This window comes from Petromyzon marinus, chromosome 46 (assembly GCF_048934315.1).
Source record: "Petromyzon marinus isolate PM22_M1 ecotype Great Lakes invasive population chromosome 46, UKy_Petmar_22M1.pri1.0, whole genome shotgun sequence".
Lineage (NCBI taxonomy): Eukaryota > Metazoa > Chordata > Hyperoartia > Petromyzontiformes > Petromyzontidae > Petromyzon > Petromyzon marinus.
The window spans coordinates 16279621-16303639 of NC_133712.1; the positions used below are offsets into that span (position 1 = coordinate 16279621).

General features: G+C 48.1%; 1 long non-coding RNA gene across 1 annotated transcript in view; it reads left to right on the top strand.

The window, feature by feature from the left end:
- Positions 1-1986: 1986 nt before the first annotated feature.
- The window catches only part of LOC116952383 (uncharacterized), a 32225-nt gene continuing 10192 nt past the window's right edge, over positions 1987-24019 (top strand). Inside the window, exon 1 of the long non-coding RNA XR_012947009.1 lies at positions 1987-2714. This is a non-coding gene — a long non-coding RNA (uncharacterized LOC116952383). The remainder of the gene's footprint in view (positions 2715-24019) is intronic.

Consider the following 24019-nt stretch of genomic DNA (forward strand, 5'->3'; position numbering starts at 1 on the left):
TGTTTTAAAATGTTCCAAACGCAGTCTTTGTCCCGGATGAACTTTCGGAGCCAACAGCGTGGCTATGGCGCACTCCGTATGAGTCTCTCTAAATTAACAATGACTCCTTTTTAGGATAAACCCAGAGAGTTTCTACAGGCCTCAGGAAATGTGGCAACGGGAGGTTGCAACCTCTGCTCATGGCTGGAGGGCACATGGCTTTAATCTGAGAAAAGCACGTGGGAACTGGGTCGTGCGCATGTGTGGGTGTGTGCGCGCGCGCCTTTGTGTGTCTGCGTGTGTGTGTGCGTGTGTGCGCATGTCTGTGTGCGCATGTGTGTATGCGCACACGCGTGTGTGCTCGCGCGTGTGTGCTCGCAAGTGTATATGCATGCGTGTGGAGGAGCGGTGGTTTAGCGGTTAGTGTGCTCCGCTATGAACCTGGCGACATAGTGACTTCGATTATCGCTCACGGCCAACACCGGTGACGGTTATCTGAATCGGTCCTGCCCCCCCCCCCATGTCAACTCAGCCACAAATAAGTGTCTGGTGCAGTGTGCACTGCGAAGACAAAGGCTGCCAGGCATGATGCTGGCCACCCACCCCCTCGTATGCAGTGCTGGCTTTTATAGGTGTTCGCAAAGATCACTTGCCCCAAAAGTCTATTAAGGCTTTGGGGGGGGGGTCGTTGTCTTTGTATGCATGTATTTGTGTGTGCGCGCATGTGTGTGGGTGAACGTGGGTGGGAAGCGGTAGTGTAGCGGTTAGCGCTACGCTGCGCTATGAACCTGGCGACCCGGGTTCGATTCCCGCTCATGGCCAACACCAGTGACGATTATCTGAATCGGTCCTGGGCCTCCCCTAGGTGGACTCAGCTTCAAATGAATACCTGGTACGATGTGTAAACATCGCCACTAGGGAGACAAAGGCGGCCGGGCGTGGTGTTGGCCACCCACCCCATCGTGTGCCTTGCCGGCCTTTCATAGGTGCTCGCTGACAGCACTTGGCCCAACAGTCTGTTAAGACTATATGGAGGACTTTTGTCTTTGTGTGTGCATGAGTATGTGTGTGGCTCAATGAGGAGCAAGAGTGCAGTGGTGTGCACAATGTGCGATATGAACATGGTGGCCTGAGTTTGATTGCCAACCACGGCAGCGGCGAAGTGATGCGTCGAATGGTTCGGGGCTCGCCTAATGACGAATGAGCCTTACAGCGAGTGCCTGGTGTGATGCGTGGACACCGGCAGTGGGGAAACAGAGGCGGCTGGGCGTCGTACTCGCCACACCAGTCACTCGTCGCACCATGCCAACCTTAATAGGTGCTCACTAACAAGCACTCGATCTGTGCGTACGTGGAGAAGAGCCAGGTCGTGGTTTGTACGCTGGAGAAGACTCTGATGACTTTTGGGTCAATTTCAAGCGACATGCAACACCGTTGGTAAGCTGCGTCTGTACAATGCATCATGGGCTTTGTTTAGGGAAATTGTACTTCTTTACAAGAGAAAAATCTCATGTATCACACAGTAGGTCCCTGCCATGGGAGTGTGGAATTTCCATCACTGGCTCAGAGCCATCAACAGATATGAACACCGATGGAAGCGGCACTGCAGTGGGAAACGCTGGCCGGAGGTGAGAAAGGATGGTAGAAATAGGATGGGTGACATAGGATGGGAAAAATAGGATGGTAGAAATAGGATTATAGAAATAGGATGGTAGAAATAGGATGGTAGAAATAGGATGGTAAAAATAGGATGGGAAAATAGGATGGTAATAATAGGAAGGTAAAAATAGGATGGTAAAAATAGGATGGTAAAAATATGATGGTAAAAATAGGATGGTGAAATATGATGGTAAAAGTTGCTTCCGTTTTTTCTCGCCTCTGGCAGACATTGACCCACAGCGGAGGCGTTTTGTGGTGGCGCTCGGCTCATCGATGCTTTACCCGCAATGCCTCTGATCACTTGAGCAAGGGAACCCTGCCGGCTAAGTTGAGGTATTATACTTGGCCAAGTTGATTGACATCGTACTGCTGTAAACCACAATTCGATGCTTTACTCTCCATTTTTATGGAAAAAAACCTCACCTGCGATTGCTATGGAAATATATCTTAATTTGGTTACGTGGTAGTGCTAATGTCAACCCATATCTGCTTCGTGTTCAACGTTTCTGCGGTTATCGTTTTTTGTATTTTGTGCCACGAGGTGAATTTGCCAGCAGGGATTTGCGCTGAAGGGAATTTTTCATTTAGCTTCGATGTACCACCGATACATGTTGGTGCAATGTTTTACATTCATCGTGTGACAGTGTTAATTGTTTTTTTACTTCATCGCCTGCGCGTTTATTATAATCTTTTTTACATTTTGTCATGTTGGGGACCTTGGTCTCTTGAGTCTTTTACTTCGGCCAACAAAATCAACTCGGAAACGTAGAGACTTATACACACATATATAATGCAATATTTGGCAAAACACATTCTTTTTTTGAAACCCAAGGCCATCACTGCTCCCGCATCTTTGAGTAGACGAAAGAAAGAGTTGAGGGGATGAGAGCGATTCATTTTCTTTTTTGTACGAAGGGCGCACTCACAAAAACAAAGAGCCGCATCACGAGGTTCCACCACGCGGCGCTCACGAACAACTCCGCGCGTCCGTACCCCAAAGCGCGATTCTCTCACCGCATTCTCCGCCAGCTCGAGCCGGTGACTCAAACAAACAAACAAACTCAAGAAAAAGTGAAGTAAGTCTGCGGCCCGCGTCCCCGCTCCTAACGAGCGGCGTCCATCCTCACTTCCCGTGTCGTCCCTCGAGCCGGACGTGCGCTCACGCGCGTGCCTCTCTGCCACTCAGGCCGGCTCTGGCTTCAGCACGCCACGTACCACACACGCGTGTCGGTGATGTGCAGCGAGTCTTCCTCGAAGGCTGGGGAGCCGGGCAAAGCCCCTCTCTGTACCAGCGTGGACGGCACCCCCCACGTGTTCACCTTCTGAAGCGCTCGCTCGTCACCGTGGCGTGCGCGATGAACACCACCACCACCACCACGTGGCTTTTATTTCGTGTTGTGCGCGGTGCATTTAGCGCCACAGCGCGTGGATTTATAGCGTTTGTTTTATTTGTGTTGCTGGTGACTTTGTGTGTTTCATATCGGAATCGCCTCCAGTGCTGTTGCTGCTGGCGGCAATAAAAGTAACATTATGAGACCTCCTTTGCCAGTAACAAGATATATAGGTTTTTACCCTTTTATCTGGCACAAAAACTGACACATTTGTACAAGGGATCATGTTTGCAATAACCACAACACAAGCAGTCAAAATGCAAACAAAAGAGACAACTCTGATAATAATATGCACTGTCCTTGAATTTGATTGGTCTACACCCGAGACAGCTTTTCTTAGAGCCCTTAGTCTCCACTGGTGTTGGACCAGAAGACGCCAAAAGGCATACAACTCAAAAACAGCGCACTATCAGAGTATTGAGAGCTTGGGGTAAGCATTTACACTATGAGACCTCTGAATAAAGGTGTCAGTTTTTGTGCCAGTTAAAAGGGTAAAACCTATTACTATATCTTGTTACTGGCAAAGGAGGTATCATAATGTAAATGCTCACCCCGAGCCCTCAATACTCTGATAGTGCGCTGTTGTTGAGTTGTACGCCTTTTGGCGTCTTCTGGTCCAACACCAGTGGAAACTAGGCTCTAATAAAAGCCGTCTCGGGTGTGGACCAATCAAATTCAAGGACAGTGCATATTATTATAGGAGTTGTCTCTTTTGTTTGCATTTTGACTGCTTGTGTTGTGGTTATTGCAAACATGATGCCTTGAATAAAGGTGTCAGTTTTTGTGCCAGTTAAAAGGGTAAAACATATTACTACGGCAATAAAAGTTGTTTAAAAGTCTCTGCGACTCGGGCAGCCGTGGGAGCGCAGCGGTTTGGGCTCCGGTCGCCATCCCTACGGAGAACCCCGACCCACCAGAGTTGGATTCCCATCCGCGAGCGATAAGTAGCAGCGCGGATATTTGAACCATCGCTCTCGGTGGGGCTTGTGAACGCAAGCAACTGGGGATAGAAGGGTGACCAGGCGCGTGGTGCTGGTCACTCCACTCCCTCGTGTGCCCTGCCGGACCTTCACGGGTGGTGCTCGCTAAAGCCACTTTCCACAGCGGTCTATTGAAGGCTATACGGGGGATATTTGTCTTTGTGTAAAAGGAGTACGTAACTCACACAAGCTCGAGATTAAACCCTTGGTAGGAGTTGATTCAGCCCATTACCACCAACACCACCACGCCTCCAAATGTAATAATAAAATAAAGTATAACGTGGCGGGAATGCTAACAATTATCATCTCATCACCGCACCTCCGATTCGCAGGGTTGGCTACTTACGGTTGCGAAAGAAGTTCAACATACACACAGCGAATGAAGTGGCCCTTGATATAAAAATATGGAATCTCCACCGTCGGTGTTGAGGAGCTCCCGTGAAGTTAAGCATTTGCCCCTTGCTTGATTGAGCAGCAGAAACTTCGTGTCTCTCGTGTGCCAGACGTGCGGAGACATCACATGCTCTGTGTCTCTAATGACCTCCTCGCCAGCCTCGAATTCTTAACCACCAAGTTTCCCCACATTTTCAAGTGTCAATGCGTCAACAAGTATCAGTTCCACGTTCCGTGGGAGCGCCGTGGTGGTGAGATGTCATCTTCCTCGTTCGGTATGCAGGAGGTCGTAGGTTTGATCTCGGACCCTGACGATGCCTGTTGTTATATTTGAAGTCCGCGTGGCCACGAGGATTTTTCTCCGGGTCCTCCCGTGTTTTTCCTCGCCACATTTTCACAAGCGTGCGCTTATGCAATAATATGGCTTCTGGTATAAATTCCTACGTGTGGTGACGATGTGAGCCACTTCGATTAGCTCTCGCCACGTGTGGCCGGGTGGCGTCTGGAGAAAAGAGCTAAGAGCGTGGTGGGATTGGCCCTGGTGAAATAACCTAGAGTTCGTGCACTGTTGCGGCGAGCGGGCCGTGCGGCTGAGGTTCCACCAGTGGTATATCACCCGAGCGGGCGCGAAGGACAAGCGGAGTTTCCTTGTTGAAGAAAGCTCGTGAGAGAATGCTGTTCACTCTCTTGTCGCTCACTGACCCAACGCATCTCTTGATCTGCCGCTGGTGTCCGTGACGATCGTGCGATTGTATCGGCCCAGTGCTCGTCTATTTTAAGACGGTGGCGTTGATGTTTGGAGGTAAAAAAAGAATAGATTGAAAAATACTCGTTCGTATTATTCCGCAGCGATTCATTCATGTCCTAGCTTGAATCCCCGCATTCCGCGTGTGCGCAAATTCTCACGTGGGTAATAAATAAGGGCGAGCCAAAAAAGTGAAGTCCAGAAATAATCCCATGCTGAAACGTAACCAGTGGTTAACAATAACCGATGACGCTAGGTTGGAGAAGTAAAGCAATTTCAACCGCGTGCTCAGAATTGTAAAAGTAATTAAATGTCCATTGTCTTGGAAAACAATTTTTATTCATTGATTTCTTCCTGTTGGGATTCAATAGATTGTTTTAATCTCTGACGTAACGACGTGAGCATAGAGGACAATTGTAGGCTGTGCGACACGTAAACTAAGTGGCAGGATAAATAAAAACCCTACCCACCCGTCAACAACCCGACCCGATGTATAATCGGCGACGTTTCAGGCAATGGTGCGTCTTTATAGGCCACCGTGTTGCCCACGGATGCGTTGAGTTGCTTTGTTAATTTGTGCTTTTTTTTTCAAACCGCTGCCGACTCAGCAGCCTCGACAATTAATTATTGGAAACTAAACAAATTTCGTGGACAACATTTCTCCCCGCACACATAACTCCGTCCGCGTCAAAAAAATAAACAAGGATGAAAGTTGATAATTGTTTTTTTACCATTTTATCTGACAACAAAACTGACACCTTTTTTAACAAGGAGTCATATTTACATTGACCACAATACCTGCGGTTGGAACGCAAACAAAAAAACAACAACTCTGATAATCTATGCACTGTCTCGGGTGTGGACCAATCAATTTCAAGGACAGTGCCACATACATTATCAGAGTTGTTGTTTTTTGTTTGCGTTCCGACCGCAGGTATTGTGTAAAAATGTAAACATGACTCCTTGTAAAAAAAAAGGTGTCAGTTTTGTTGCCAGATAAAAGGGTAAAAAAACGATTATCATATTTTGTTAGTGGTAAATGAGGTTTCCAATGGTGTAAGAATGAAAGTTCTCACAACGTCCCTTCAGCAGCACAGGCTTCTGGGAGTGGAGTCACTTCAGCAGAACTCATTCAATAGAAGCAAACCCTGCATCGGTGCCGATACAAAGGGTCTCATCAGCAAGGCCAGGCCCTCCCGAGCTGACACTGGGTGAGTGAGTCTCAGATTGCTGCGAAATCATAATAATAATACCACAAAATAATCATAATAATATAATACATTTTTTTAAATATATATAGCATCATTCATGCAAATTTCATTACAAAAAATATTTTAACCCCTCACACAAGCATCTTAACATCCAAGAACACCAACATCTTAAAAAAAATAAGTTATTAGAATAAATGCAAAGACAAAGATTCCCCGTATAGCCTTGACAGACTGTTGGGGTAAGTGCTGTTAGCGAGCACCTATGAAGGCCGGCACGGCACACGAGGGGGTGGGTGGCCAGCACCACGCCCGGCCGCTTTTGTCTCCCCAGTGGCGACATTTACACACCAGGTACTAATGTGAGGCTGAGTCGACCTAGGGGAGGCCCAGGACCGATTCAGATAATCATCACTGGTGTTGGCCATGAGCGAGATTCGAACTCAGGTGGCCGGGGTTCGTAGCGCAGCGTAGCGCTAACCGCTGCGCCACCGCTCCCCACGAGAAGACCACACCGCGGATAAACAAAACAGAAAACGGACGAGCGGCACGCAGATAAACACTGAGCACGTGGGGGCAACGCCAATCACTCAGCACCCTTGCTCACGACAGGCAAACTAACACATTGTTGTAAGGTCACACTCGTCACACGCACACACACTGCGTGCTTGCTGATCTCGTCAAGAAGCATAAATCATCATCACGCGAACTCCGATCATCCTCGCAGCAGCGGCGTTTGGCTCGGCAATCGAACAAAGGCGGTCACTTGCATCGCGCGCTTTCAGATCCGCTTCTGCGGCCGTCTGGAACGCTCTTCCTTCCAATGTTGAAAAGCTACTTGAGCTATGCACGTTTATATTTAGATTTCAAATTAATTTCTTTAGAACTGCTTCTTGTGTTCAGTTTATTGTCCTTCCCCCCCACCTCCGATTAGCACGGTTGGCTACGTACAATGCCAAATAAGTTCAACGTACATACATACAAGAAATTCCAGGCAACAATGCTCGCAATGATCAGTCGCAAAAATAATTAAGCAAGGGAGGCATATTGCGTGCTTATTTATCTTGTCTCAGTACTCGTCAGGGTCGGAATCGAATCCACGACCTCCTGTATACCAGGCGAGGCAGTTAACATCTCCTAGCCACCGTGACTCGGCACATCATCCCTCCAGGGTCATAACCCTTCAACAAATTCGTGTCGAAGGAATGGGGAATTTCCAACACCGCGTCTGGACCATGCACACGCGTGAGTGAACACAGAGCCCTATGCCGTGTTCAGTCAAGGATGTCGCACCCTTACCCGGTCGAACAATCAGCCGCACAAAGCGCACGAAGAACAACACAACATCGTAAATGTGCGTCCTTGTGGAGAATACTCTTTGGTTCTTTCGGTAAAGTCACGTAGGTATAAAACAAAAATGAATCACGACGTTTCGGGCGCAACTCAAGCGTCCATCATGAGATGGGAAGGCATGGTCTGCTGCTGAGGAAGACTATCAATGGACGAAGCAGACAATGCGTGTCCTTCACATTACAGTCCCTCCACGTACCACGGTTAAAGGCATCGCTGTACTCATGCCATGAGCCACAGGGCCTCGGGGTGCGTGCCGAATCCCAGCGGCGTTAGCTCGAGGCGAGCCCAATGTGGGCCGGCTACGACGTTCAGTGTGGACACGCTCGTCACGGCTTAGCTCTCAGGAGCCCAAGGGCCAATGAGCAAGCGGCCACGTCGATGTGTCTAACGTAGGCGTGTCGAACGGGGAGAGGTGTGGTCTGCTCAAGCTGTGATCCGCTCATGATGATTTCAGCCAGGATTTACCGAGCGCCTCTAACATCCTCCACACATGACAAAGCATCGCGACTCGATGGATGACTTCAATATACAGGCGGGCGATGCGTCTCCTTCGTAGAGCCCTCACTTTACGTACACAATGACAGCGTTCTGTTTGGTTCTTCCGGTAAAGTCACGGAGATAGAAAAAATAATAAAAAATAAAAACAAAAGATAAAAAAACCACGACGTTTCGATCGTAACACCGCTTGTGTTGCGACCGAAACGTCGTGTTTTATATCTTTTATTTTTATTATTCTTTTTCTATTTACGTGACTTTACCGAAAGACCCAAATAATATGAATTCCTGCAGTCACGAAAGCTTCAAGTCAAAATGACAGCGTTCTCTTACACAACCCATCAGCCGCACGGCTCTCTGGGATTATAACATCTCAAACTCGGGACCTCTTTCAACGTTCGACGTTTCGTGTTTATAGCCACGAGCAGACAATGTGCTTTTGTACTTCGACGCAAAACCACGCAACGATACAGCCCACCAACAAAAAGAAATGTATCGTGACCTTCGGAATATACAGTGAGGGAAAAAAAAGGATTTGATCCCCTGCTGATTTTGTACGTTTGCCCACTGACAAAGAAATTATCAGTCTACAATTTTAATGGTAGGTTTATTTGAACAGTGAGAGACAGAATAACAACAACAAAAATCCAGAAAAAAACGCATGTCAAAAATGTTATAAATTGATTTGCATTTTAATGAGGGAAATAAGTATTTGACCTCCTCTCAATCAGAAAGATTTCTGGCTCCCAGGTGTCTTTTATACAGGTAACGAGCTGAGATTAGGAGCACACTCTTAAAGGGAGTTCTCCTAATCTCAGCTTGTTACCTGTATAAAAGACATCTGTCCACAGAAGCAATCAATCAGATTCCAAACTCTACACCATGGCCAAGACCAAAGAACTCTCCAAGGATGTCAGGGACAAGATTGTAGACCTACACAAGGCTGGAATGGGCTACACGACCATTGCCAAGCAGCTTGGTGAGAAGGTGACAACAGTTGGTGCGATTATTCGCAAATGGAAGAAACACAAAATAATTGTCAATCTCCCTCGGCCTGGGGCTCCATGCAAGATCTCACCTCGTGGAGTTGCAATGATCATGAGAACGGTGAGGAATCAGCCCAGAACTACAAGGGAGTATCTTGTCAATTATCTCAAGGCAGCTGGGACCATAGTCACCAAGAAAACAATTGGTAACACACTACGCCGTGAAAGACTGAAATCCTGCAGCGACCGCAAGGTCCCCCTGTTCAAGAAATCATATATACATGCCCGTCTGAAGTTAGCCAATGAACATCTGAATAATTCAGAGGGCAACTGGGTGAAAGTGTTGTGGTCAGATGAGACCAAAATGGAGCTCTTTGGCATCAACTCAACTCGCCATGTTTGGAGGAGGAGGAATGCTACCTATGACCCCAAGAACATCATCCCCACCGTCAAACATGGAGGTGGAAACATTATGCTTTGGGGGAGTTTTTCTGCTAAGGGGACAGGACAACTTCACCGCATCAAAGGGACGATGGACGGGGCCATTACTGTCAAATCTTGGGTGAGAACCTCCTTCCCTCAGCCAGGGCATTGCAAATGGGTCGTGGATGGGTATTCCAGCATGACAATGACTCAAAACACACGGCCAAGGCAACAAAGGAGTGGCTCAAAAAGAAGCACATTAAGGTCCTGGAGTAACTAAGCCAGTCTCCAGACCTTAATCCCATAGAAAATCTGTGGAGGGAGTTGAAGGTTCGAGTTGCCAAAAGTCAGTCTCGAAACCTTAATGTCTTAGAGAAGATCTGCAAAGAGGAGTGGGACAAAATCCCTCCTGAGATGTGTGCAAACCTGGTGGCCAACTACAAGAAACGTCTGACCTCTGTGATTGCCAACAAGGGTTTTGCCACCAAGTACTTAGTCATGTTTTGCAGAGGGGTCAAATACTTATTTCCTTCATTAAAATGCAAATCAATTTATAACATTTTTGACATGCGTTTTTCTGGATTTTGTTGTTGTTATTCTGTCTCTCACTGTTCAAATAAACCTACCATTAAAATTATAGACTGATCATTTCTTTGTCAGTGGGCAAACGTACAAAATCAGCAGGGCATCAAATACTTTTTTTCCCTCACTGTACACGGACAGCGTCGTTTCAGATGATCGAAAGGTCACGTGCGCTGAGCGATCGCGTGGCCGACCGCCTTTCAGAGTGCCAGATAATCCAATTTGCTTAGGATCAGAGCAGCAGCAGGAGATGCAGGAGGCACAGACCTTGCCTGGCCAAGGCCCCGTTGCTCAAAACTGGGGGAGGGGGGTGTTCATCAGAGACGCGGGCCCAATCGATGGAGGCGGACAGGCGAGGAGCAGCCCAGACGCTTCGATTCGCTGAGCCTCCGCCGCGCGTCTCGCATCGACAGCCGCGACCGCGTTGCAGGCCACGGGGTACACGGCCACCCCCTCCCACCCCGCCTGGCTCCGTGCACAGCACGAGCGTTCGCTGGCTCGCAGAGAGAAAGATTTTCACTGAGATCGCGGGAATAAATAAACAAAAAAAATCATTTTTCGGTGGATTTTCATTTTCAAGGGACGAGATTTTAATTGTAAAAAGCCAAAATTGACGGATATATACACGTCTCAAGACTCGTTTTCAGGAGGGTCCTGTACAGGGTGGTTTGGTAGGTTAATTAATGGTGTTCTGTGGGTTGTTTGTATCGGTCCACGTGTGGTTGGAGCATGTGCTTGCAAAAGAAGAGCAACTCGGAGGCAGGGTTGGCGGATCTCATGACAGAGATAGGGTTTTCAGGAGACATCAAATCATGATGCTCAGTAGAAGGCGGTAAAGCAAGTAGGTTGTTGACCCATTCGTACGCGCCAAATAAACCCAACAAATCTGGACGCATTCATCAATAGCACTGCTTCAAATTTAAACGGTGTATAATAGGCGACGTTTCAGGCAACGACCCTTCAGGCAACAACATGAGAGCAAAGGCCAGAAAGGTAGAGCAAGTTATTTAAACTTTTTTTCTCCGCACTTACAAAAAACAATGACACTTAAAAAAAAACTGGACAACATTTTATGCAGGCCCCCTGTTATAAAAGAGCCTTGAGACCCATTGAGACTTCCATGGGTGAAGATTTCACAGCGCAGTACAAATATAATTACAGTGCTCGGCTTGTCCAATCCACTGGCTTTGCACCGGGGTGTGTAATTAAATGTGTGGCAGCTTTACAGGATTAAATAAAAATAAGACTCTACCTTACAATTAAAGAGTGCCCCCTACCCCGCGTTCTGATGGAGAGATTGGCCACTGCCACAGGACCGTGGAGTGTACACTTCTGTCCCATGGGCCGTCACCGCACCTCTGATTAGCACGGTTGGCCACGTACGGAGCGAAATAAGTTCAACATATGTGCATGCACACATGCTGCGGATGAGCCCGGGTCAAGCTAGCATGAGCAGGGAGACACGGAATAATGCATTGCTTAGCTGTGGTAATGCATTACTTTCCTGTGATAATAACTGGTGGATGAAGGCCTTGCTGCAACGTGTCGGCAATGAAAGGTCACTTGGCCATACTTCACCAGATTTGGTCAGTGCGGTGCGGCTCAGTGAAGGGGTGTGACCCAGATTTCGGTTTATGGGCCGCGGTCATGAATTGAGCTCTCGCTTCATCGGGTTCATAGCGCATTGCGCAAACCTGGGGCGCCACGGTGGCTAGGAGATGTTAACTACCTCGCCTGGTATACAGGAGGTCGTGGGTTTTATCTCGACTCTGACACATGTGGAGTTTGCATGTCTCTATCTCCCCGTGGTCGCGTGGATTTTTCTCCTGGTCCTCCGGTTTTTTCCCCCCTCCACATTCAGAGTCAGCATCACGCGTTTAGAGTATTTGGCTGCTAAGCCACTTCGTTGAGCTATCACTTGTGGCCAGGTCGCTGCTGAAAAGGAGCTGTATACTTTAGTGGGCCATACCTGGTAAAATGAAATAAAAATTGTTTAGTTTAGTTTTAGTTTAGGCTGGTATGGGTGCCTGCTCACTCGGTATTCGGGCATACACGTCACTCAAGCCTCTTTTCCCTGGCAAGGCAGTGCTCTGTTGAAGGTGGAGAGCTGCCGGCAGATCGGCAAGGCGGCGTTCATCCAGCAGTGGATTGAACATGGCTGATGATGATGACGATGATGATGCCTCCCGATTGAAAAGGAGAAATGAAACTCAATTTGGCAAATATCCGAATGCAGGACCAACTTGTAAAATCCAGACCTGGTAAAATAAAAAAGTGTAGTTTAGTAAACAACGGCGCCACCACTACCTCGCCCCCCCCTTTGCCACGACGAAGCGTGAATATTTATGCGAACTAACACGGGCAACTCTTGCCTGCACGACGGCATCCTCGCGAGTTTTCTCTCTCTCTCTCTCTTTTCAGATCGGGTCCACACCTTGCGTTTGGGTTTAATTAAAGAGGGCCAAGCCTTTTTTTTTTACTCTCCGGGAATGACTCAATCTCGCCTCCCTGCCCTCGTCGTTCGCAGTCGCCAAAAATAATTCAAGATTCACCCTCAACCCATTAAAAGTTAATCCCAGGAATGATAGCATCACACGTGACGCCCACACCAGGTTCCGTAACCTGCTCGGAGGTATATCATTTATTACATTTGTATTTTCACTTATTCGAAGACTTTTTTTGGTGTGCTCTTGTTCAAGTGAGTTGTTATTCGACAGTTCTTGTCTTTATTGGTTGTCCCCTAAGCCAGTGGTTTAAATCACCAAGTTAATACGCTTAGGGGTCGGTCTGCTCCATAGGTTGAGCATATATTCAACAAAGGTGTAGTTTTATCTCAAACTGAGAGGGATCGCGGACGAAGCCGAGCCCCGAACGGGGATTTGAACTCGCGACCTTCCAATGATGGCCTGCTCTGGCCGTGTCACACAGCCAAAAAGGTGGAAAAACACAAAATAAAAGTTTGTTCATTCAGTGTTTGGTTGTAATTTATGTATTAAACGTATATAAAATGTATACCAAATAATGTGCGTATGCATACACAGAGATCCCCATGTACGTCGACATGTGTATGTACGTGTGTAATGTACACACGTACATACACACCACATATAGCACACATGATACACGCACCAAACTTCCATCCTGTACCTACAGAGACAAAATCCCACCGGATAGCCTTAACAGACTGTAGGGGCAAGTGCTGTTAGCGAGGACCTATGAAAGGCGGAACGGCACACGAGGTGGTGGGTGGCCAGCACCACGCCCGACCGCCTTTGTCTCCCCAGTGGCGATGTTTACACACCGCACCAGGTACTCATTTGAGGCTGAGTCGACCTCGAGTTTAGATACCCGCCACTGTTATTGGTCGTGAGCGGGCATCGAACTCGGGTCGCCAGGGTCGTAGGCGCAGGTCAGCGCTTAACCACTCCACGCACAAAAAGACAAAGATCCCCCGTATAGACTCGACCGACTTTTGGGGCAAGCACCGTGCGCACAGCAGCATCGCGCGGCCTCGAGATGCATTCACGGTGAAAAACCGCTGCAGAACATCCGAAGCAAAGTGTGGGTCACCGTCGATGCTCAGTGCGGAACGAGTGCTGCTCGCAGGCACCTTAGAATGCAGCAGCAGCAGCAGCGACAACAACGACAAAGACGACGACACGTGAGAAGGCCGTGTGGCTCAACCACCACAACCGGGGCCGCCTTTGTCTCGCCAGCGCCCACGTTGTACGCGTGCACGCGCGTTCAACTGCGTAACGAAAGTGACTTATTCTAAGGAAGCACGGCGCGGGTGACGATGCTTCTTCTTCTTCTTCTTCTAGCATAACAGCAACTTCACGCGCATCCCGTGTCGCCTTCTGCGCTGCTGTGACGCATCACGGCAGGGTCGCAGCCGCCCCTTGCCAGGGTTGGCAACTTCCCGCAGTCACCACTCTTGGCATGCCACCCACTGGCACCCAGGCTAATCATTTGGTTTTGTTCGGCCGAGTCAAGCTCGGTGGGCGAGGCGTCTCGATCCTTCTTCACCCCTGGCCTGTTCCGCACCCCCCACCCCCCCCCCCCGATTGGCGCGGTTGGCCAACGTACGGTGCGAAAGAAGTTCAACGCGCGTATTTATTGCGGTACTGGCAGTGCCGCATGAAGCTAGTGCGGGGCCTGTAGCACATGTTATAAAGGTGGCCCGATTTAAAAAAAAAAACACACGGAAATATTAAAACACATTTTTAACTTGCACAGTAAGGTAATTGTATGTTCTCACTTGCTATACAGCCAGATAATACGACAAATCGCTAATCTTAAACACCCAATCGTTCATAAAAGTTGAAGGCGGTATAGTACTATAGTATTGGAGCAAGTGCAGAATCACTAAACCGGAATTCATAGCTTGAAATCATTTCGCGCGGGGCCCTTGAAAGTGCGGGGACCGTAGCCACTACTACTACACATGTAGTAGTATTAAACTACTACTACTACACGTGTAGCCACCACTACTACTACACGTGTAGCCACTACTACTACTACTACACGTGTAGCCACCACTACTACTACTACACGTGTAGCCACTACTACTACACGTGTAGACACCACTACTACTACACGTGTAGTAGTAGTAGTAAACTACTACTACTACACGTGTAGCCACTACTACTACTACACGTGTAGCCACTACTACTATTACTACACGTGTAGCCACCACTACTACTACACGTGTAGCCACTACTACTACTACACGTGTAGCCACCACTACTACTACTACTACACATGTAGTAGTATTAAACTACTACTACACGTGTAGCCACTACTACTACTACTACACATGTAGTACTATTAAACTACTACTACACGTGTAGCCACTACTAATACACGTGTAGCCACTACTACTACTACACGTGTGGCCACCACTACTACTACACGTGTAGCCACTACTACTACACGTGTAGACACCACTACTACTACACGTGTAGTAGTAGTGGTAGTTTACTACTACACGTGTAGTAGTAGTAAATTACTGCTACTACACGTGTAGCCACTACTACTACACGTGTAGCCACCACTACTACTGCACGTGTAGCCACCACTACTACTACACGTATAGCCACAACTGCAACTACACGTGTAGCTACTACTACTACACGTGTAGCCACTACTACTACTACTACACGTGTAGCCACTACTACTACTACACGTGTAGCCACTGCTACTACTACACGTGTAGCCACCACTACTACTACACGTGTAGCCACTACTACTACTACACGTGTAGCCACTACTACTACTACTACACGTGTAGCCACTGCTACTACTACACGTGTAGCCACTACTACTACTACACGTGTAGCCACTACTACTACTACTACACGTGTAGCCACTACTACTACACGTGTAGCCACCACTACTACTACACGTGTAGCCACTACTACTACACGTGTAGCCACTGCGACTACTACACGTGTAGCCACCACTACTACTACACGTGTAGCCACCACTACTACTATACGTGTAGCCACCACTATTACTACTACACGTGTAGCCACTGCTACTTCTACACGTTTAGCCACCACTACTACTACACGTGTAGCCACCACTACTACTATACGTGTAGCCACCACTATTACTACTACACGTGTAGCCACTGCTACTTCTACACGTGTAGCCACCACTACTACTACACGTGTAGCCACTACTACTACACGTGTAGCCACTGCGACTACTACACGTGTTGCCACCACTACTACTACACGTGTAGCCACCACTACTACTATACGTGTAGCCACCACTACTACTACTACACGTGTAGCCACTGCCACTACTACACGTGTAGCCACCACTACTAATACACGTGTAGCCACCACTACTACTACACGTGTAGCTACTACCATTACACGTGTAGCCACTACTACTACTACACGTGTAGCCACCACTACTACTCCACGTGTAGCCACTACTACTACTACACGTGTAGCCACTACTACTACTACACGTGTAGTCACTACTACTACTACACGTGTAGCCACCACTACTACTACACGTGTAGCCACCACTACTACTACACGTGTAGCCACTACTACTACTGCACGTGTAGCTACTACTACTACAACACGTGTAGCCACCACTACTACTACACGTGTAGCTACTACTACTACAACACGTGTAGCCACTACTACTACTACACGTGTAGCCACTACTACTACTACACGTGTAGCCACTACTACTAAACGTGTAGCCACCACTACTACTACACGTGTAGCCACTACTACTATTACTACACGTGTAGCCACCACTACTACTACACGTGTAGCTACTACTACTACAACACGTGTAGCCACTACTACTACTACACGTGTAGCCACTACTACTACTACACGTGTAGCCACCACTACCACCAGCAGCACCACCAACAGCACCACCAGCAGCACCACCACCAGCAGCACCACCACCAGCACCAGCACCACCAGCAGCACCACCACCAGCAGCACCATCACCAGCACCACCACCACCAGCAGCACCACCACCAGCAGCACCATCAGCAGCACCACCACCACCACCAGCACCTACTACTACACGTGTAGCCACTACTACTACTACACGTGTAGCCACTTCTAACACTACACGTGTAGCCACCACTACTACTACACGTGTAGCCACTACTACTACTACTACACGTGTAATCACTACTACTACTACAACTGTAGCCACTACTACTACTACACGTGTAATCACTACTACTACTACACGTGTAGCCACCACTAATACAACACGTGTAGCCACTACTACTACTACACGTGTAGCCACTACTACTACTACTGTAGCCACTACTACTACACGTGTAGTCACTACTACTACTACACGTGTAGCCACTACTACTACTACTACACGTGTAGCTACTACTACTACACGTGTAGTCACTACAACACGTGTCGCCACCACTACTACAACACGTGTAGCCACCACTACTACTACACGTGTAGCCACTACTACTACTACACGTGTAGCCACCACTATTACTGCTACACGTGTAGCCACCACTACTACAACACGTGTAGCCACTACTACTACTACACGTGTAGCCACCACTACTACTACACGTGTAGCCAACACTACTACTACACGTGTAGCCACTACTACTACACGTGTAGCCACCACTACTACAACACGTGTAGCCACCACTACTACTACACGTGTAGCCACTACTACTACATGTGTAGCCACTACTACTACACGTGTAGCCACCACTACTACAACACGTGTAGCCACCACTACTACTACACATGTAGCCACTACTACTACACGTGTAGCCACCACTACTACTACACGTGTTGCCACTACTACTCCACGTGTAGCAACCCCTACTACAACACGTGTAGCCACTACTACTACACGTGTAGCCACTACTACTACACGTGTAGCCACCACTACCACCAGCAGCACCACCACCAGCACCACCAGCAGCAGCACCACCAGCAGCACCACCACCAGCACCACCAGCAGCACCAACAGCAGCACCACCACCACCAGCAGCACCATCACCAGCACCACCACCACCAGCAGCACCACCACCAGCACCACCAGCAGCAGCACCACCAGCAGCACCACCACCAGCACCACCAGCAGCACCAACAGCAGCACCACCACCAGCAGCACCATCACCAGCACCACCACCACCAGCAGCACCACCACCAGCAGCACCATCAGCAGCACCACCACCAGCACCACCACCAGCACCACCACCACCAGCAGCACCAGCAGCACCACCACCAGCACCACCACCAGCACCACCACCAGCACCACCAACAGCACCAGCACCACCACCAGCACCACCACCAGCACCACCACCAGCACCACCACCAGCAGCACCACCAGCACTAACACCAGCACCACCAGCACCACCACCAGCACCACCACCAGCACCACCACCAGCACCACCACCACCAGCACCACCAGCACCACCAGCACCACCAGCACCACCACCAGCACCACCAACACCATCAGCAGCAGCACCAGCAGCAGCTGTTGGTGGGCACGTATTAAGGCCGGCACACAAGGCGACAACGTTGTGTCCACTGCACGGTTTACACACTGCACCAGATACTCATTTATGGCTGAGTAAACCTAGGGGAGGCACAAGAGCGGGCCAGATATTCGCCACCGATGTCAACCATGAGTGGGAATCGAACTCGGGTCGCTGAGATGTTAGCGCAGTGCGCGAATCACTGTGCCACCACTCCCCACGCAAAAGACAAAGATCCCCTGTATAGCCTTAACAGACTGTTGGGGCAAGTGCTGTTAACGAGCAGCACCTACGAAGGCCGGCACGGCACCCAGGGGGTGGGGGTGGCTAGCACCACGCCCGGCCGCCTTTGTATCTCTAGTTGCGATGTTGACACATCGCATTAGGTACTAATTTGAGGCTGAGTCGACATAGGGGAGGCCCAGGACCGGTTCAGGTAATCGTCACCGGTGTTGGTGGCCGCGAGCGGGAATCGAACCCGGGTTTGCCGGGTTCGTAGCGCAGCGTCGCGCTAACCGCTGCCGCACCACCACTCCCCCACTCTCTGTGCAAACACGCACAGGCACACACGTGGGACACACTCACTTCCACTCTCACGGTGACAGTTTAAGCTTCCCGTAAATATATAGGGTGTGACAATTTCGTTTCCCACCCACTCACTACCTGCATGAACCTCATCTAATTCTGAATGACTCATGACTTCAAATAAACACATGCTCACTGACCTGTGAGCCTCCGGTAGACTTACAAGATAGACGTATCTCAGGGTTGATCTTCATGTTTTATATCACAGACAATCATAAACTTTCTGCTCACACGTCAGCCTGTGATTGTTTTTTTTTTCCACAGGAGTGAATGGGATTTACAAGTTGTACTTGTAAAGGGAACACGAGAAGTAAAATAGAGTTCAGAACATTAGAAGATTGAAAAATGTCTCCAAAATCCAGCGATCGTGGGATGTCTTCACTCCATCAGCAGTCCTGAGTCAATAGTGGAAGTTCCACATTCCTATGGGAGGGAGCGACTGTACTGTACATCCAGAGGACAATCACTATTGATTAAACCTCACCGAAAGGAATGTGGAATTTCCACCACTCGCTCTGGACTGCTGATGTTCATTTGAGTCAGACTCGTTCGAACCAATGCTGGTTCTGTGCCAACTATTTAGTAACAAGGGGGGGCCTCTCTGTCACGTATGGGTCCTGGTTCAACGTACAACGATACCGTACGGAATCCATTTGCATCCTTGTGGAGAATATAAATCACAACATAAATAAGCAGGCAATTTGCCTTCTTCACACATCCGTTCCTCCATCCTCCACATTTAAACAAAATAGTTTCATGTTTTACTCTGATCAGCGACAAGGATGCTTACGTTGATTCGCCACTTTCGACGTCAATGAGGCTTGAGAAAAAAAAAGTCACGTGACAGGGGCAGCCAAACTAACAACGAAAAGTGATAACAAAAACGTGTGGGGTGGTGATGGCAGAGTGGTGTGTGTGTGTGGGAAGCAGGAGTGTTTAGTGGTCAGCACACTGCACTACAACCCGGCAGACCTGAGTTCGATTCCTGCTCACGACCAATAAAAGCGGCGAATATTTGAACCGGTCATGAGCCTCTCCTAGGTCAACTCAGCCGGTACGGTGTGTAAACATCGGTGTTGGGGGAGACAAAGGCGGCCAGGTGTGGTGTTGGCAATGCACCCCTTCCAGTGTCGTTCCAGCGTTAATAGGTGCTTGCTAACAGCGCTTGCTCCACCAGTCTGCTGAAGTCCATAACGGAAGATCTTTGTCTTTGTGGTGTCTGTGGTGAATCAATGGTGTTGCACAACATTTTAGATTTCTGAAAGTGACGCAGTTTGTTTTTTGCTCGAATACTATTTGCTCTGATTTCTATCTGCTCTGATTTCTATTTGCTCTGATTTCTATATGCTCTGATTTCTATCTGCTCTGATCCATATTTGCTCTGATTTATATCTGCTCTGATTTCTATCTGCTCTGATTTCTATCTGCTCTGATTTATATTTGCTCTGATTTCTATCTGCTCTGATTTCTATCTGCTGTGATTTCTATCTGCTCTGATTTATATTTGCTCTGATTTCTATCTGCTCTGATTTCTATTTGCTCTGATTTCTATCTGCTCTGATGATTTCTATCTGCTCGGATTTCTATCTGCTCTGATTTCTATCTGCTCGGATTTCTATCTGCTCGGATTTCTATCTGCTCTGATTTCTATCTGCTCTGATGATTTCTATCTGCTCGGATTTCTATCTGCTCTGATTTCTATCTGCTCGGATTTCTATATGCTCTGATTTCTATCTGCTCGGATTTCTATCTGCTCTGATTTCTATCTGCTCGGATTTCTATCTGCTCTGATTTCTATCTGCTCTGATGATTTCTATCTGCTCGGATTTCTATCTGCTCTGATTTCTATCTGCTCTGATTTCTATCTGCTCTGATGATTTCTATTTGCTTCACTGCTGTCCTTCGTTTTATTCGTTTTACTTTTGTCATTTTGCTCACCCTCGAGACTCAACCTGGTCTCTCGAGTTGCCCTCCTCGTTCATCAAATCACCTCTGGAACTTGCAACTTGCACGCGGCCATTCTCACTGAGCACAGGCGGTGATGTCTGCAGCACTGCAGCATCAGTTGGGCACTGGGGCGCAACTCTGATTGGGGGTATGTAGCAGCATCATATGCGACGTCTAGGGAACCAGTCGGCAGCAAGGGAGCCCCGAATTAACAAATAAGTAACAACATCCATAATATAAATGTGTCGTTAAACCCGCCACCACCCGACACAGCCAACTAGTAAGGGTTGTCACGTTAACAGAACGTGCCAATTCGTCACTAGTACAGCACACCGGTGCGTTCGAGAGCCAAGCCACAACATTTACAATCTGAGTGTACGACGTGTCGCCAGTAATGACAACTAGCTTCATCATGATGCAGAAACGAAGAGCACGATCACAGGACAACCTTGGGCCACATCACACAAAGCGTCGTTCATTGTATGCACGCCAGTGTGGCGATAGGCCGAGTTGACGCCCTCACCCAATTCTTTAACGCGAGCACCCTAACCGCAGCTGTTTATTTTTAAAATTTTAAAACGCCATCGGTTAGCTGCACGCGAGTTTAGGTTTTAGGGCTCGTAACGAATGTTACTGGCGTGTGAACTCACTCAGCTGCGTGTGGCTACGTGACTCAGCTCCTGACATGCCCACAAACACGTTGACCGTTGCCTGCAACGAAAGAGACGGACATCAGGCAGTGTACCCGTATCGCTTTAAGGAAGCCCGACGCTGCCGACGAAACGATGAATAAAGAAACAAGTCCAGAGTGCGTACATGTTGAACCACTGTGCCCGAGTAGATTCACTCCCAGAAGGCTCATGTGGTCGACAGGATTTTTTGAAAACGTGCTCCTTCATCTTGTGGACTAACAGATATGGGAAGCTGGGGGAAATTGCCCGCTTATTTATTGGTGCTACTCAGATTATTCTCGATGATGGGCGCCGAGTGCTTAATTTTGTGCTAAAAAGATGTGTTCACATACATTACCTCCAGTTTGGATAGGAACGGCGCGAGAGGAGTGTAACAGCCGTACATCCATTGCAGTGTCGATGTCCCGAGATGAGCAGGTGTCGTCGCGATATGAATGTTTTTGTCAGAGCATTGAGACATCGCCCCTGAGGCCCTGCGACCGTGGTCCCCCAGAGTGAACGGTGGAGAGATGTTAACTCCCTCGCCTGGTACACAGGAGGTCCTGGGTTCGAACCAGACCCTAACCCCTGCTGTATATTTGTAGGTTGCGTGTCTCTCTCATCATCATCATCACGAAGGCTAGGAGATGTTGACTCCCTCGTCTGGTATACAGGAGGTCGTGGGTTCGATCCCGACCCTGACGCCTGCTGTATATTTGGAGTTTGCGTGTCTCTCTCATCATCATCACGGTAGCTAGTAGATGTTAACTCCCTCGCCTGGTGTGCAGGAGGTCGTGGGTTCGATCCCGACCCTGACGCCTGCTGTATATTTGGAGTTTGTGGTGTCTTTCTCTCCGTGGGCACTCCGGGTTTTCCCCTCTACATTTAGAAACGTGCGTTTAGAGTATTGGCTGTTATGCATTTCCACATGACAAGCCACTTTGTTGAGCTATCATTTGTGGCCGGGTCGCTTCTGAAATAAGAACTATTAGCTCAGTGGGCTTTACCTGGTAAAATAAAAATAGTTGAGTTTAGAACCATGGATCACCTATCGACTCGATGCCCGATGGAGGCAAGATCACAGCAATACACCGCTCTGCTACTCCGGACGAAATCATCTGCCTCCACCACTTCAGAGTACAATGATTGTCGTTGCTCCCCCCATTCCACATCCACATCTGCCGTGGCAGATCATTGTTATAATTCAATAGGCTCACATGACATTGACTTCTCCAAGACAGAGGTTCATAGCAAGCCATCTGGCTGCCATGAGAGATTCGTTCATGAGGCTATCCACATATACAAGCACAGAGACAATTTCAACCGAGAAGATGGATTCTGGCTTAGCAATCATTGGAAGGATTTGATAAACCATTTCAGGTCTTAATTGATTGTTCACGCTTACGGTGGCTTTCAGACAGCATACATTAATTTTTCGTCTCCCCCCTCCTCTTTTCAGAACATAGATGGACTCGTCCTTCTAAACAAACTGCCAAATCGCTGCCCGTGGTGCTAACGTTTTTTTTTTAAATAAATACAAACATCGTTTAAAAATAAATAAATACCGCCACTTCTTTCAAATGTTTCTTGCCGTTGGTTTTCACACCTGATGATGACCGTTTGTGTTATGGTCGAAACGTCGTGAGAATTGTATTGTTTTATATATATTTTATGATTTTATTGTTTCCCTTCAACGCGACTTTACCGAAAGAGCTAAGAATAAGACTAAAGACCTGCATTCAGATGTCAACTTCAGCCACCTGTCAGTGTCTGTGTGTGTGAGTCAACCCAGGTTCTCAATTCTGGGGAGCTGACTGTTTCCATTCGACTGCACAACACAACCAACACATTCGATGTATTTGGTGACTCCTTCGCGTTGACTTGTATACCGTAAATGCACGGGTAATTGTTGTTGTCCTTGCTGTGTGTAATTTAAAGGCGAGAACCTGTCGCCAACTTACAGAGCCATTCTCCTCTCGCCGTTTTGGGACTCTCCGCAGCTACCGGCGCGAGTCGGCGTGACGTCGTGGCCTTGTGGCTGTTCGCGTTTTGCATCATCATCATCACCATTATTATTATTGTTATTGACATACCTGTCAACACATACGGTTTGGCCGCATTTTTGTGCCAGGGAAATTTGAGTTTTTCAGGTCCACAGGGTATCCAGCCGTTGCAATACGGGCACAAAACTATAAAACACGTGTTTGTGTTTCTCCCTTGCGATGGGACTTTGTGGGATGAACGTTGAGATTTTTAAAGGGGCACGGGGTGACCAATAAGGTCTGAGTTGGTCTGTAACAAGGTAGGGCACTGATAAGGGGTTGACAGGCATGCGATATACAGAGACCCATAGAGATACATAGAGACCCATAGAGATACATAGAGACCCATAGAGATACATAGATGTAGCATACCTGTCAAACCATACGGTTTACCCGTATTTTTGCACATAGAAAATGTTTTGTTTATTGGTTTGTGTTTCTCCTTCGTGATGGGACTTTGTAGGATGAACGTTGAGATGTATAAGGGGCACGAGGTGACGAATAAGGGTCTTAGTTGGTCTGTAACAAGGTAGGGCACTGATAAGAGGCTGACAGGCATGGCATTAAAGAGT